Source organism: Loxodonta africana, chromosome 6, assembly GCF_030014295.1.
Source record: "Loxodonta africana isolate mLoxAfr1 chromosome 6, mLoxAfr1.hap2, whole genome shotgun sequence".
Classification (NCBI taxonomy): domain Eukaryota; kingdom Metazoa; phylum Chordata; class Mammalia; order Proboscidea; family Elephantidae; genus Loxodonta; species Loxodonta africana.
Window position 1 is genome coordinate 30,383,217 of NC_087347.1, and position 15,351 is coordinate 30,398,567.

The 15,351-nt window shown below is 42.4% G+C and overlaps 1 protein-coding gene and 1 long non-coding RNA gene across 2 annotated transcripts in view; both read left to right on the forward strand.

Annotated features, from left to right (window-relative positions):
- LOC135231537 (uncharacterized) overlaps nt 1-7,502 on the forward strand; it is a 30,643-nt gene extending 23,141 nt beyond the window's left edge. Inside the window, exons 1-2 of the long non-coding RNA XR_010322237.1 lie at nt 1-6,947; nt 6,986-7,502. The exon at nt 1-6,947 is cut by the window's left edge and continues 23,141 nt beyond it. This is a non-coding gene — a long non-coding RNA (uncharacterized LOC135231537). The remainder of the gene's footprint in view (nt 6,948-6,985) is intronic.
- MREG (melanoregulin) overlaps nt 1-15,351 on the forward strand; it is a 95,404-nt gene that overhangs the window by 46,842 nt on the left and 33,211 nt on the right. The window lies entirely within an intron of this gene.

The following is a 15,351-nucleotide window of genomic DNA, read 5'->3' on the forward strand; positions in this document are numbered from 1 at the left end:
AAAGATGGTTGCACAACTCAAAGAATGTAATAATGTCACTGAATTGTGCATGTAGAAATGGTTGAATTGGTGTATATTCTGCTATTTATATTCTCAACAACAACAAAATAAACTTAAAAAAAAAGAAAAGAAAGAAAACCATGTGGAGCACAGTTCTACTCTGACCCACATAGGGTTGCCATGAATCAGAGTTGACTTGGTGGTAACTGGTTGGTTGGTAGTTACCTGGAGGTTCAGTTGATGTGGAAATTTGATAGGGTCACCTGCCTTCTTTCCTTTCCCTGGGAAATAAATGGAGTGAATAGGTCACAGGCCAGTTGCTTTAACTCCTTCTTCCTAGGGGGTGAAGTTAAAAGGAACTAGGATTATTCAGGGTCAAGCAGGAATAAACATTGACAGCTTTCACATATAAACCCATTGCCATTGAGTTGATTCCGACTTGTAGTGACCCTATAGGACAGAGTAGAACTGCCCCAAAGAATTTCCAAGGAGCAGCTGGTGGATTCAACTGTCAGCCTTTTTGGTTAGCAGCCGTAGCACTTAACCACTATGCCACCAGGGCTCCATATAGGAAGAGTAATTATAAGTAGGGTCACTGGTGATAAGATATCCTGGACGGTTAATCAGAGAAAGTGGGTTACCACTATAATAAGCAGTATTTAGGTTGAAAAAGGAAAAGCTTTCAGATTTTTAGGGTTGTTAGATAGTGAAACAAAGTGTGGCTTTCTAATTTCTTCCTCTCCTCTTTTTCCCTTGTCTTCCTCCCTGGTTCTCCTGAGTGCCCACCCTCCCCTCCCCCATCACACACATCTCTAGAGATGACTTCAGCTTCAGTGGGACCCCTGTCTTTGTCACCACCCTGTCCTGGCTCTATCTTCCTGCTCCCTGTTTGCCTCCTCTCTTGGAACCTGACAGAGATCTTGGAATACAGAATAATACAGTAATACAGAGTAAACTCTATCAAGAGAAATAACCTATGAGTGATTGGAGTACCAGAACAGGGAGGGATAACAGGAAATACAGAGAGAATTATTGAAGATTTGTTGGCAGAAAACTTCCCTGATATCATGAAGGATGAGAAGATATCTATCCAAGATGCTCATTAAACTCCACGTAAGGTAGATCTTAAAAGAAAGTCACCAAGATATGTTATAATCAAACTTGCCAAAACCAAAGATAAAGAGAGGATTTTAAGAGCAGCTAGGAATAAATGACAAGTCACCTACAAAGGAGAGTCAGTAAGAATAAGCTCGGACTATTCAGCAGAAACCATACAGGCAAGAAGGCAATGGGATGACTTATATAAAGCATTGAAGGAAAAAAATTGCCAGCCAAGAATCCTATATCCAGTAAAACTGTCTCTCAGATATGAAGGCAAAATTAGGACATTTCCAGATAAGCAGAAGTTTAGGGAATTCATTAAAACCAAACCAAAACTACAAGAAATACTAAAGGGAATTCTATGGTTAGAAAATCAATGATATCAGATATCAACCCAAGACTAGAACACTGGACAGAGCAATCAGATGTCAACACAGAGAGGGAATCACAAAAATAAATCAAGATAAAAAAAATGCTCAAAACAGGGAAACAGTGATGTCATTATGCAAAGGCAGACAACATTAAAACAATAATGAGCGACTGAGAAATGTAGTCATAGATCTTTCATATGGAGAGGAAGTCAAGGCGATAAAAAGAAATTGAAGTTAGGTTTAAACTTAGAAAAATAGGGGTAAATGTTAAGGTAACCACAAAGGAGACTAGCAATCCTACTCATCAAAATAAAACACAAGAAAAAAACAGAGATTCAGCAGAAACAAAATCAAATACAACGAATAAGAGGAAAACACGATATATAAAGACAAACTACTCAGCACAAAAAATTAAGTGGGTGACAGAAACTGTCAACAACACATAAAAGAAGAGATCAAAATGACAGCACTAAACTCATACCTATCCGTAATTACGCTGAATGTTAGTGGACTAAATGAACCAATAAAGAGACAGAGAGTGGCAGAATGGATTAAAAAACAAAAAACAAACAAACAAAAAAACACGATCCGTCTATATGCTACCTACAAGAGACACACCCTAGACTTAGAGACACAAAAAAACTCAAAGGATGGGAAAAAAAAAATATCAAGCAAACAACAATCAAAAAAGAGGAGTGGCAATGTTAATTTCTGACAAAATTGATTTTAAAGTTAAATCCACCACAAAGAATAAGGAAGGACACTATATAATGATTAAAGGGACAATATACCAGGAAAAAAAAAATTTTTTTTTTTTTTATACCAGGAGGATATAACCATATTAAATACTTATGCACCCAATGACAGGGCTGCAAGACACTTAAACTCTAATAGCACTGAAAAGTGAGATAGACAGCTCCACAATTAGAGTAGGAGACTTAAACACACCACTTTTGGTGAAGGACAGAACATCCAGAAAGAAGCTCAATAAAGACACGGAAGACCTAAATGCCACAATCAACCAACTTGGCCTCATAGACATATACACAACACTCCATCCAACAGCAACCAAGTATACTTTCTTTTCCAAAGCACATGGAACATTCTCTAGAATAGACCGCATATTAGGTCATAAAGCAAGCCTTAGCAGGATCCAAAACATCGAAATATTATAAAGCATCTTCTTTGACCATAAAGCCATAAAAGTAGAAATCAATAACAGAAGAAGCAGAGAAAAGAAATCAAACACTTAGAAACTGAACAATACCCTGCTCAAAAAAACGACGGGTTATAGAAGACATCAAGGATGGAATAAAGAAATTCATAGAATCCAATGAGAATGACAACACTTCCTGTCAGAGCCTTTCTGACATAGCGAAAATAGTGGTCAGAGGTCAGTTTATATCAATAAATGCACACATGGAAAAAGAAGAAAGGGCCAAAATCAAAGAATTAGCCCTACAACTTGAACAAATAGAAAGAGAGCAACAAGAGAAACTGTCAGGCAGCAGAAGAAAGCAAATAAAAATTAGAGCAGAATTAAATGAAATAGAGAATACAAAAACAGTTGAAAGAGTTAAGACCAAAAGCTGGTTCTTTGAAAAAATTAACAAAATTGATAAACCATTGTCAAACTGACAAAAGAAAAACAGGAGAGGAGGCAAATAACCCAAATAAGAAATGAGTTGAGCGATATTACAACAGACCCAACTGTAATTAAAAGAATCATATCTGATTACTATGAAAAATTGTACTCCTAACAAATTTGAAAACTTAGAAGAAATGGGTGAATTTCTAGAAACACACTACCTACCTAAACTTACACAGAGGTAGAACAAGTAAATAAACCCATAACAAAAGAAGAGATGGAAAAGGTAATTAAAAAACTCCAAACAAACAAAAGAAATGCCCTGGCCTGGAGGGCTTCACTGCAGAGTTCTACCAAACTTTCAGAGAAGAGTTAACACCACTACTACTAAAGATATTTCAGAGCATAGAAAAGGATGGGATACTCCCAGATACTCTCAAACTCATTCTATGAAGCCAGCATATCCCTGATACCAAAACCAGGTAAAGACACCACAAAAAAAGAAAATTACAGACCTGTATCCCTCACAAACTTAGATGCAAAAATCCTCAACAAAATTCTAGCCAGTAGAATTCAACAACATATCAAAATAGATAGATAGATGGATAGATAGGTAGCAATTCTGATCCAAATTCCAATGACATTTTTTAATGAGGTGGAGAAACATCACCAACTTCATATGGAAGGGATAAGTAAAGCATTGCTGAAAAAGAAGAACAAAGTGGGAGGCCTCACTCTATCTAATTTTAGAACCTATTATACGGCCACAATAGTCAAAACAGCGTGGTACTGGTACAACAACAGATACATAGACCAATGGGACTGAATTGAGAATCCAGACATAAATCCATCCACATATGAGAGCTGATATTTGACAAAGGCCCAAAGTCAGTTAAATGGGGAAAAGACAGTCTTTATAACAAATGGTGCTGGCATAACTGAATATCCATCTCCAAAAAAATGAAACAAGACCCATACCTCACACCATGCATAAAAACTAACTCAAAATGCTTCAAAGGCCTAAAGATAAAATCTGAAACAATAAAGATCATGCAAGAAAAAATAGGGACAACGCTAGGAGCCCTAATACATGGCATCAACAGTATACAAAACATTATTAACAATGCAGAAGAGAAACTAGATAACTGGGGGAAAAAAAAAAACCCAGTGCCATCAAGTTGATTCTGACTCATAGTGACCCTATAGGACAGAGTAGAACTGCCCCATAGAGTTTCCAAGGAGCGCCTGGCGGATTTGAACTGCCGAGCCTTTGGTTGGCAGCCGTAGCACTTAACCACTACCCCATCTCCTAAAAATCAAACACCTATGCTTACCCAAGGATTTCACCAAAAGAGTAAAAAGATTACCTACAGTCTGGGAAAAAGTTTTTAGCTATGACATTTCTGATCAGCGTCAGATCTCTAAAATCTTCATGATACTGCAAAAACTCAACTACAAAAAGGCAAATAACCGAATTAAAAAATGGGCAAAGGATATGAACAGGCACTTCACTAAAGAAGACATTTGGGTAGCTAACAGATACATGAGGAAGTGGTTGTGATCATTAGCCATTAGAGAAATGCAGATCAAAACTACAATGAGATTCCATCTTGCTCCAACAAGGCTGACAATAATCCAAAAAACAAAACAGTAAATGTTGGAGAGGTTGTGGAGACACTGGAACACTTATATATGGCTGGTGGGGATGTAAAATGGTACAACCACTTTGGAAATCGATTTGGCGCTTCCTTTTATTTAGTTTCATTTCTAGTTTTTTAAAACTAGAAATGAAACTACCGTACGATCCAGCAGTCCCACTCCTTGGAACATATCTTAGAGAAATAAGAGTCTTTACACAAACAGATATATGCACACCCATGTTCATTGCAGCATTGTTTATAATAGCAAAAAGATGGAAGCAACCAAGGTGCCCATCAATGGATGAATGGATAAAGAAATTATGGTATATTCACACAATGAAATACTACCCATCAATAAAGAACAATGATGAATCCGTGAAACATTTTATAACATGGAGGAATCTGGAAGGCATTATGCCGAGTGAAATTAGTCAGTTGCAAAAGGACAAATATTGTATAGGACCACTATTATAAGAACTCAAGAAATAGCTTAAACAGAGAAGAAAATATTCTTTGATGGGTACAAAAGCGGGGAGGGAGAGAGGAAGAGGGTTTTTTCACTAATTAGATAGTAGATAAGAACTATTTTGGGTGAAAGGAAAGACAACACACAATACAGGAGAGGTCAGCACAACTGGACTAAACCAAAAGCAAAGAAGTTTCCTGGATAAACCGAACACTTTGAAGGCTAGCGTAGCAGGGGCTGGGGTTTGGGGACCATGGTTTCAGGGCTCATCTAAATCAATTGGCATAATAAAATCTATTAAGAAAAAATTCTGCATCCCACTTTGGAGAGTGGCATCTGGGGTCTTAAAACACTAGCGAGCGGCCATCTAAGGTACAACAATTGGTCTCAGCCCACCTGGAGCAAAGGAGGATGAAGAACACCAAAGATACAAGGTAATTATGAGCCCAAGAGACAGAAAGGGCCACATAAACCAGAGACTACATCAGCCTGAGACCACAAGAACTAGATGGTGCCCTGCTACAACCAATGACTGCCCTGGCAGGGAACATAACAGAGAACCCCTGAGGGAGCAAGAAGAAGAGTGGGATGCAGACCCCAAATTCTCGTAAAAAGACTAGACTTAAAGGTCTGACCAAGAGTAGAAGGACCCCAGAGGTCATGGTCCCCAGACCTTCTATTAGCCCAAGACAGGAACCATTCCCAAAGCCAACTCTTCAGACAGAGATTGGACTGGACTATGGGATAGAAAATGATACTGGTGATGAGTGAGCATCTCGGATCAAGTAGACACATGAGATTATGTGGGCATCCCATGTCTGGAGGGGGGATGAGAGGACAGAGGGGGTCAGAAGCTGGCTAAATGGACAGGAAAACAGAGTGGAGGGAAGGAGTGGGCTGTGTCATCAGAGGGAGAGCAACTAGGAGTACCTAGATAGCAAGGTATGTGTAAGTTTTTGTATGAGAGACTGACTTGGTTTGTAAACTTTCACTTAAAGCACAATAAAAAAAAAAGAGTGGATTTTATTTCCTAATTTCTCCTTTTGCGAATTATGTGTTGATATCTTTCATTCATATGGTTTTCTTTAATCCTAACCCCTTGCTAGTTGTAACAAATCCTCTTTCCTTAGTTGGTTACCTATTTATTTTTTATTTTCTTTCCTTCACATATAAAAGTTTCAAGTTTTTATTTAGTGAAATTTATTAACCTTTTCCATTTTCTTGGAGGTCTTTTCGAAGTATGAAGACGTTTGCCTAGGTATAGTTATCAGTTAAATGAGATTATGGATGTGGAAGTGTTTTTGTAAGCAGGAAAACACAAACTACAGCTAGAAGGAGCTTTGACTCCTCGTCCTCACTGTCACTGGAGAGACTCTGCAGACCTTAAGGGCCATGCAAGAGTGTTGCTGGTGAAAGGGATTCCTTTGTGAATTTTGCCACTCTTCAAAATTAAACCACTGGGCATGGTATTGTCTAGGTTAGTGCTGTCCAATAGAAATATAATATGAATCACATATATAATTAAAAATTTTCTGGTAGCCACATTAAAAAATGAGACAGGTGAAGTTAATAATATATTTTATTTAACCCTGATATATTTTATTTAACCCAGTCTATCCAAAATGTTATCATTTCAACATTCAGGTCTTCAAAATCCAGTATGTATTTTATACTTGGCAGTGCATCTCAGCTGACAGTCACATTTCAAGTGCTCAGTAGCCACGTGTGGCCAGTATCGGGCAGCGGAGGTCTAGATGCGGGCAGATAGGCAGAGCTTTGAGGTGTCTTTTAGATGCGGGGGGATAGGCAGAGCTTTGAGGTATCTTCTAGATGCAGAGGGGTAGTCAGAGCTTTGAGGCGTCTTGTAGACTCTGGAGTCAGGCAGTCCATCCTTAAATCTAAACTTTCCTCAGTACTTGGAAGAAGGCAGCACATACTTAAAAGCAGTTGAATGAATTTGCTGTTTCTGCCTTGACAGAAATTTAAGACCCCCTTTTCTCTCCATGAAGGAGCCTTGGTGGCTCAGTGGTTAAAGTGCCTAGCTGCTAACCAAAATGTCGGTGATTTGAACCCACCAGCCGCTCCTCAGGAGAAAGATGTGACAGTCTGCTTCTAAAGATTAAAAAATACAGCCTTGGAAACCCTTTGGGACAGTTCTACTCTGTCCAGTAGGGTTGCTCTGAGTCAGAATCGACTCCATGGAAGTGGGTTTGGTTCCCCGCCCCCCGCCATGAGGAACTCTGGTGGCTCAGTGGTTAAGGCACTTGGCTGCTAATGAAACGGTCAGCAGTTCAAACCCACCAGCTGTTCCATGGGAGAAAGATGTGACAGTCTGCTTCTGTAAAGATCTACAGTGTTGGGAACCTGTGGGGGCAGTTCTACTCTCATATAAGGTTGCTGTGAGTCGGAATTGACTCGACAGCAACTGGTTTCTCTCCGTGAACAGGAATTTAGTCATGTTTTCCTCTGTCTTTGGTGACAGCAACTAATTGTCCTCCTTTCCTGCAGTGACTGGAGCAACAGAATTCTTAGTGTAGCTCCAAGTAGTGTGTTAGGAGTAACGTCCCATGGAAAACACCAAGCCCCTGTTCCTCCCACTGGCAGCATTAGCCAGCTCACATTCTGAGTTCTGGCCCTTCTCCTAACCCTAAAGCCACCCGTGGGCTGGAAACTCCCAAATTACACAAAACAAGCTTCAAGTCTCATTTCTCAGCAGCCGCTTCCCATGGCTCTGCTGATGTACTGTGGCCTCAGAAGCTGTGAGCTCTCCGTTGGCGTAATCTGGTTAAAGCCAGATAAAGAATTAGGTCAGGGGCCTCTGGCTACAGTCTGTTTCCAGAACTCCAGCAGAGCTGAGGAATAAAAATAAACTGGGAGAGGTGGCAAACCATTACTGGGCATTTGCATTTGACCTGTTCTAGGTCAAAGCCCTAGCTCTACTTCTAGATCAAAACAGGTGAGCATTGAGACTGTTTTGCAAACGGGGGAAAAAAAGAGAAAGTGGAACTGTGTAAGCAAACAGGATATGAATGTACCAAGCGGTAACTCCAGGGCTATATTTGGGCTTGAGGCTCTGCATGGTATGTAGAGCCAAACTGCCCAAGTTTCACTTTCTTGATCTTTTAAGTATCAGAGCATCTGGGGCGGGGCCTCAGGCCTAGTGGTCAGAACAGCAGGCTGGTCCTAGGCCTGTGGACATTGTGAGCTCTACCCAGGTCCACCTTCCCATGGGACTTGAAGAAAGGGAAGTGTCTTAGTCATCTAGTGCTTCTGTAATAGAAGTACCACAAGTAGATGGCTTTAACAAAGAGAAATTTATTTTCTCACAGTCTAGTAGGTTAGAAGTCCAAATTTAGGGCATCAGCTCCAGAGGAAGGCATTCTCTCCCTGTTGGCTCTGGAGGAAGGTCCTTGTCATCCGTGTTCCCTTGGTCTGGGAGCAACTCAGCGCAGGGACCTCAGGTCCAAAGGATGCGCTCTGCTCCTGGCGCTGCTTTTTTGGTGGTATGAAGTCCCCAAATCTCTGCTTGCTTTCCTTTCATCTCTTGTAAGATGAGAGGTGGTGCAGGCCACACCCCAGGGGAACTCCCTTTACGTTGGATCAGGGAGATGACCTGAGTAAGGGTGGAGTTACAGTCCCACCCTAACCCTCTTTAGCATAAAACTACAATCACAAAATGGAGGATAACAACACAATACTGGGGGGCATGGCCTAACCAAGTTGACACATATTTTTTGGGGACACAGTTCAATCCATGACAGGGAGGTAGATAACTCTGGAAGTTCAGTAGGGAGGAGACCCAGATACGAATGTCACCCAGGAGCTGGCTCTCATCTGATTGAGTAGGTGGGTCTGGTGAGGGCTTGGAGAGAGATACCTATATCAGCGTTTGTCCTGCCCAACTAAAAAGGCTCACTTTGCTTAGCTCTGGTTCTTAACAGAGAGGCCATTCTTAGACTGGGTGCTCCAGGATGCTGAGATGTCTGGGATGAAGCAATAAAGCCATCCGTTGTTGGGACCTGTTGGAGGCTCTCTAAGTCCTGGAGCCCCAGGGACCTAAGTGCCAGGCTCCCTGGGCGCACTGGCTCCTCCTCGGCCTCACTCCCTGCTCACACTCCTCCGAGGTTCATCTAGCCTGTTGTTTATCCTCTGGTAAATGGTTGCTCTGCTCTGTCATTTGATCCAGGACCATTTGGACTGAGCAGAGGCAGAAAGCTAATGATTAGACCCGTTGTCTAGAAACAGTGAAATACAATCTTATCTTTTCTACTTAAACACCATGTCTGGTGGATGCAGAGAGTAGGCTTTTATGATGCTGAAAGAGGGTGCTCCAACTGGGTAGGTGACCTTGACAGTGTCCAGGCCCAGGCAGGCGTAAAGGAAGCTCTGTGCTTCCTCTGCATGCCCAGCCCTGTCACCTCCCTTCCCTGCCCTGTCTTCCCAGCCTGCCCTTTGCACTGGGGTCTAGTTGCATTATTCATCTTCCCTCTGCCAGGCCTCGGAGAGGGGCAGCTGGAGAGTAGAGAAGCGAGGCCCATCTGTCTTCTAGGTCTGAGTGGCCATGCCAGAAGCCCCTTTTGGAAGGAAAGTACCTACACGTTATGTTCTGTTTTTCTTGTTGTGTTTCAATTTCCACATTGGTGACAGGGAAGGACAATAGATAGTGGGCTTAATTTGGGCTTAATTGAGTGGTGGCTTAGGGTGCCGGGAGGAGTGTGGGTTTTGGAGTCTGACAGAATTGGGTTTAAATACCAGGTTCTCCAATTAATGGTAAAAAAAAAAAAAAAAAAAAAAAATTTTTTCTCCAATTAATGGTGAGATCTGGCTGAGTTATTAAACCTCATGGAGCCTCACTTAATAGCCTCGGACACGAACTGAAAATAGAGGCAGCAGGATCAAGGCCAGCTGGAGAATAGAGTGGTGGTTCCGAGCGGCAGGAGCATAGTGTGTGTGAAGGGATATTGTCAGGGATAAGACTGTAAAGGTCAGGTCATGGGGAGCCTCCTGTGGCATTGAAGCTATATTCAGTAAGTGGTGGGGAACCACTGAAGTTTGGGGGAAGGCGGTAACCTCAGCTGATCTTTAGGAAGACAGCTGGTTGGAAGGAAATTTGAGAAGTTAGCATTTTGAGGCAGAGGGACCAGTTATTGCAGGCATTCAGGAAAATGAAAGGAGACACAGTGTGAATAGAAAGCAGAGACAAGGACAATCAAGATCAGGTGACTGATTTGGATTTGGAAGGTAGAGTTAAAGGGGACTGAGCAGTAATTAGGAGTCCCTGGGTGGTACAGACAGCTAATGGGATTGGCCACTAATTGCAAAGTTGGAGATTTGAGTCCACCCAGAGGTGCTTTGGAAGAAAGGCCTGGCAGTCTGCTTCCAAAAAATCAGCCATTGAAAACCCTATGGAGCACAGTTCCACACACAGAGGGCCATCATGAGTTAGAGTCAAGTCCACGGCAACTGGTTTGAATATCAGTTAACCAAGTAGGGATCACAAGATATCAGGAGCTGGCTTGGCCAAGGATGATGGAGGACACTGGCTGGGCTCTGTTGAGTGGGTGTGTTGCATGGAGTCATTCAGCAAAAAGGTGGAAATTGAGACGTGGAGCTGAGCCTTGGGGCCAGGGTTGAAGAAGGAGTCTTGAGAGTCACCAAGAGAAGTAGTGACAATGGAAGTTGAGATGTTAGGGGAGATTATTCAGAGAGATAGAGATGAGAAGAGATCCTAAGATAGAACTTTGGGAAAGTACGACATGAAAGGAAGAGGCAAAGGAAGAAGAGGAATCGGCCAGGGAAAAGGAGAAGAAGGGTGAAAGAGATCAGCTGGAGGATGGCCTTTAAAGGCAGCAGATCCCAAATCTCAGCCCTACTTCTTACTTTGACTCTAGGCAAGATACTGAACCTTTCTGTATGATAATAGTAATAATAAACCAAACCCGTTGCTGTCTAGTTGATTCCAACCACAGGTGTTACAGGGTAGAACTACTTCATAGGATTTTCTTGGCTGTAATCTTAATGGAAGCAGATTGCCAGGCCATTCTTCTGCTATATAACATGTTGTTGTTAGGTGCTGTTGAGTCGGTTCTAACTTACAGTGACTCTGTGTACAACAGAATGAAACACTTCCCGGTCCTGCGCCATCCTCACAATCATTGCTATGTTTGAGCCCCTTGTTGTAGCCACTGTGTCAATTCGTCTCATTGAGGGTCTTTTTCACTGACCCTCTACTTTACCAAACATAATGTCCTTCTCCAGGGACTGGTCTCGCCTGATAACATGTCCAAAGGATGTGAGATGAAGTCTCGTCATCCTCGCTTCCAAGGAGCATTCTGGTTATACTTCCAAGACAGACTTGCTCAGTCTTTTGGCTGTCAATGCTGTATTCAGTATTCTTCACCAACACCATAATTGAAAGGCATCAATTCTTCTTCAGTCTTCCATTTTCATTGTCCAGCTTTCACATGCATATGAGGTGATTGAAAATACCATGGTCCACCTTAGTCCTCAAAGTGACATCTTTACTTTTTAACGCTTTAAAGAGGTCTTTTGCAGCAGATAAAGTACGGATAATAACATCCATCTCCCTGGATGGGGGAGAACTCAATGCCTACTGAACTGCATAGACACTTAATAAATGCTCATTCTTTTTCCTTGTTCCTGCAGAAACTAGAGAGACATGACAAAAGAAGGGGACGGCCATCAGTATTAAATGCTGTAGAGAGGGTGAGGACCTTCGGAAAGGGCTCCAAGATGTCCTTAGATTTGGTCATTAGTAGGGTGGGGAGGGTGAGGATTAGCACCTCCTGTGGGTAAGGGATCCTGAAGGCTGCAGATTGTCAGGGGCTGGCAAGTAAGGAGGTGAGGAGGAAGTGAGGACTGAACGTAGAGGTTTCCCTTTTAGACCATTTGGCAGTGAACGGAGTGATGGAAAATGAATCGGAGCTTGAAGAAGTAGAGGGGTTAAGAGAAGGACCTTAGGGCTGTCTGAGCCAACGAAACAGCTGTGAGATAAGAAAAGTGAGCTAGTTCCTTGCAACAGCCTTTTGGATTTGGCATCTTATGTGAGGTCAAGTAGTTGGGTGCTTGCTCAAATAGGCCAGCTGATTAAGCCTGAGAGAAGGAAGCATCATGTGAGCGAAACTGGTTTGTCAAGTGTGCTTTAGAAGACCGCTGGGTTTCTGAATTAGGGATTCTTGTAACCCTGTAATCTTGAGAGTGTTGAACAAAACAGCGCAGCTCTCCAGGGACTTCTCCAAGGCAGCTAGGATACAAGGCAGGTTGCCTTTTTAGATTGGAGGTGTGCGTCAATGAGGAAGAGCAGAGAAGGTACCCAAGGTCAGCCTTCCCGGAGGCTTCTCAGTCCTGAAGCCTGAAGCATAGTTTGAGAAAAGTCTAGCGAGTCTCACAGAGCTCTCCGTTGCAGACACACACTGCTCAGTCCCCTGGGATGCGGTGGGAGAAAATATTTGGCTTTTCTCCTCACGCCTCAGAATCTTGGACCTTTGCAGTTCCTACCACCCCTCACCAGCCCGTGCAGCCTGAGAGAACAAGTTTGCCTTTGTCTCACTCCTGAAGGAAGAGGAGGGAGTGTGGGGAAGAGTGGGAGGGGTTTTGAGGTTGTTTCCATCTTCTCTGTAGAGAGGGGAGCAGAACTGAAGCCTTTAAAGAATCGGCCCTTTAGAAGGAAGCTGTTGGGTTGGCAGCGTTCTTTTCTGGAGGCAAAGAAATACCTTGCCTCCAGAAAAGTTCTTATTCTCCCAAGATTTTAATTGTGTTTTCTAGTTCCTCCTTGGACACAGCTGTTGTGACTTCAGTTTGGTCTCTTCTCCAACGAACTGCTCTTTTCAGCCTCTCTTCTTCTACTTCTTTTCCTCTCTGGTACCTTGTCAAACTGCTTCCTTCCTGTTTTGGGAAGGACTCTGGACAGCAGCTAAGTGTGTCATCCCCACAACTGCTGCCTGGGTTTAAATCCCAGCCCCTCACTTACTAGCAAACACAACTTGAGCAAATTCCTTACCTTCTCTGAGCCTCGGCTTCCTCATTCTTAAGATGGTAATAATAATAGTATCCACCTCGTAGGATAACACATCATCTTAAGAGGATTAACTGAGTAAATACGTGCAAAGAGCTTAGAGCAAGTCATCAAGTCAATTCCAACTCATAGGGAACCTACAGAACTGCCCCATAGGGTTTCCAAGGCTGTAAATCTTTATGGAAGCAGATTGACACAGCTTTCTCCCAAAGAGTGACTGGTGGGTTTGAACGACCAACCTTTCAGTTAGCAGCTGAGTGCTTAACCACTGCACCACCAGAGCTCCTGGGAAGTAATAAGTGCTCTATAATTATTTTTATACACACACACTCTCTCTCTCTCTCACACACCCAACCCCCACTTTATTGCAAAACTCCTTTAAATCCTTTGTAGATTTTGTTAAGTGATATAGGAAAAATATATTATGTTGAAAAAGTCTATAAAAATTATATTCCAGTCTTCCATCCAGTTCTGGATCCTTTCTAGGCCTTGACAGATGCTATTCATTCGGAACTTTAGGTTTTCAGTGATGGAAGGCTCATCATCTTACAATGCCCCCATTCCAAGCAGAAAGTTCCTCCTTACATCAGTCTAAAATTTTCCTCCTTGTGACTTCTGCCTATGAGTCTTAATTCTACATTTTGAAGCTATGTAGAAAAGAAGAAAGGAAGCCTTCTTCTGTAGGGTAAACATTTCAAGTCTGAAGGCTGTTTTCTTGTCCTTCCTCTGTTTCCAAGAGCTGTCAGCCAGGCCACTATGACATGGTTTCCAAGCCTTCGCCATCTTGGTTGCTCCCCTTCCTCCTGGCTGTGTGGCTGTTTGGCAACATCCCCCTTAAAGCAGTTCCCCCAGGTGTTCTGTGTAAATGGCATTGGTTGTTACTTCCTTTTAAACAATGCTTCTGCTAATACAGCATAATATTACATTTGTTTTGAGGCTACATTTTCGTTCCTGTAGGGCAGGGTCCATGTATTCTTTTTCTTTGTAAGCTCAGAACCCAGCATTGTGTTTGGCACAGAGCAGATGCTTAATAAATGCAGAGCGAACACCACATTTTAAGTGGATTGTAGCTTTATGTTTATCCAAACCTTAGGCTTTTTTTTCGTATGAACTGCTATGAAACCCGCATCTGGTGCATCGATTTTTTTTTCAGCCCAAGAGTAGGATGTATTTTTATTTATCCCAAATACATTTCCAACCTATAAGTTTTGTTTCATAGGCCTCATTTGTTATATGTTTTCAAATCTTTATTCGCCTATCCAATGTATTAGCTATCCTTCTTAGTTCCTGCTTAGCCTAGTGCTACTGTAACCAAAACAGCAAAAAAGAAAATCACAACTGGATAGCTTTAAAGAATAGCTGTCTATTGTCTCACAATTTGGGAGGCTGGAAGTCCAAATCAGGGCATCAGCTCCGGGGGAATGTCCTTTGCTGGTAGCCCCAGGTGTTGTGTGACATTTCCTGGCTTCTAGAGGCTTCTCACATGGTCTCTTCTCCCTGTGTCTGTGTTTGTTTGTCTGTTGTGCCCTTTTTCTAAGACACCACTCAGAAGGGATTGAGTTTCGGGCTCGCCCTACTCTAATTATGACCTCATTAACATAAGGGAGTGGAGCGGTTAAGCCAATAGTAGTTAGGCCCCTATCCCCTGGATCTTTGGAAGAAATGAGCTAAGATAGAAGCCACCTCCTCTTTCTGTTACAACAACAGTCTTGCCAGAGCGAGAAGCTCTGCTCTGATGAACAGAATTCAGGGAGCGTGCCACAAAGGGAGCCCTGCACACAGACAAGGACTGCTGCTGTATCCATGTCATTGCCTGTGACACTCCTGGGACAGAAAGTTTGGGATCCAGGAAGAGCCATTAACTTTGCATCCTCTATAAACCATATGCATCCCCAGAGAAATAGGTCCATATGCTGAAATCTTCTCCAGGGGCTGGAGATGGGAAAATATGAGACTAACATTTTATGCAGTTTCTATAGTTTCCTTTTCGTTTATGTACTCAGTGAGTGGGCTTTGTAACATGCATCTTTCAGGTGCAAAGACCAAACAAAGATCTCCAATTGTCTAAACTTACATGGAATTGGCTCAGATAACAGAGCATTTTGAAGCAGGATTGGTTTCAGATGAGACTTGATCCAGAGGTCCAGGAT